Raw genomic sequence first — 672 nt, forward strand, 5'->3', positions numbered from 1 at the left:
ATTTTAAAATGTGTGACTATCATTCATTCATTTCGTGGCTGTATACTATCCTATTATATAACATTGCTTTATCCTTTACTTTGTGGAGAGACATTTGAATTGTTTCCAGTTTCTTCCCCCAGTTTCTAGAAGTGGGCTGTGAGTGTTTTTGGACAACTCTCTTGGACACACATGTAAGAATTTCTCCAGGGTACCTGCTGGGTTTGGTGGTTTTAGTAGGTTATGGGTTATGCAGATCTTCAGCTTCTTTAGATAATATGAAATTGTATCAATTTATTTATTTTTGAAGTTTTAAAAACTTTTATATGCAAAGCGCTGGTATTGTTTCTGCATAAGGTAGCTGTGCTGGATGATCCATTTAAAGAAGTTCAGTTAGTCCAACTTAATGAAGCCGATGTCTTTCGTGTACTGGTGGAAACTCTAGGGACACATATTGAGGCCTGTTTCTGGATCAGACCATGCCGGTTTGAGCAGACCTGGCAAGAGTGAGAACCCTGGCCGAATTGTCTCAGATGGCTCCAGTAGAGCAGCTGGTGATCCATGTTATTCTCTTGGCTTCAACAAGGCTGAAATTGTACCAATTTATAATCTCACCAGCAATTTATGAGAGGTGACATCTTAATAATAATAATGTTTTGCAATTCATGAGTGTATTTCTCCTTTTATTATTAA

The 672-nt window shown here is 37.6% G+C and overlaps 1 pseudogene; it reads right to left on the bottom strand.

The window, feature by feature from the left end:
- Nucleotides 1-372: 372 nt before the first annotated feature.
- Nucleotides 373-672, bottom strand: LOC112448398 (small ribosomal subunit protein uS14-like; annotated as a pseudogene).

The sequence above is a fragment of the Bos taurus genome, chromosome 10 (genome assembly GCF_002263795.3).
Source record: "Bos taurus isolate L1 Dominette 01449 registration number 42190680 breed Hereford chromosome 10, ARS-UCD2.0, whole genome shotgun sequence".
Classification (NCBI taxonomy): domain Eukaryota; kingdom Metazoa; phylum Chordata; class Mammalia; order Artiodactyla; family Bovidae; genus Bos; species Bos taurus.